The sequence below is a fragment of the Triticum dicoccoides genome, chromosome 5B (genome assembly GCF_002162155.2).
Source record: "Triticum dicoccoides isolate Atlit2015 ecotype Zavitan chromosome 5B, WEW_v2.0, whole genome shotgun sequence".
Classification (NCBI taxonomy): domain Eukaryota; kingdom Viridiplantae; phylum Streptophyta; class Magnoliopsida; order Poales; family Poaceae; genus Triticum; species Triticum dicoccoides.
Window position 1 is genome coordinate 547,951,610 of NC_041389.1, and position 361 is coordinate 547,951,970.

Consider the following 361-nt stretch of genomic DNA (forward strand, 5'->3'; position numbering starts at 1 on the left):
GCAACATGTTTACATGGCATCAAAATTACAACAGAACAGGAACTAAAATCAGCATTATCAGAACAGGAACAAATGATGCAATGGAATGAAGTGATTTACTCTTCGAGGCGAACAATTTGACATATTACACGCCCAAAACGGAGCTACGGATGCGAAGATGTGATGCGATGAAGATGCAACAATATTTCTGGCAGGAAATAACTTAGTGAAAAAAACAGGGGGGGGAGAAGTCAACCCTGGTCCGGATCTGGATCTGGCCGGATCGAGGGCGTGGCTGCCGGAGTAGGAGGAGACGAGGCCGGGGGCGGCGGAGCGGTCGGAGGCGGGCGGCGCGGCGGCGGGGCGACCGGACGGCGAGGCC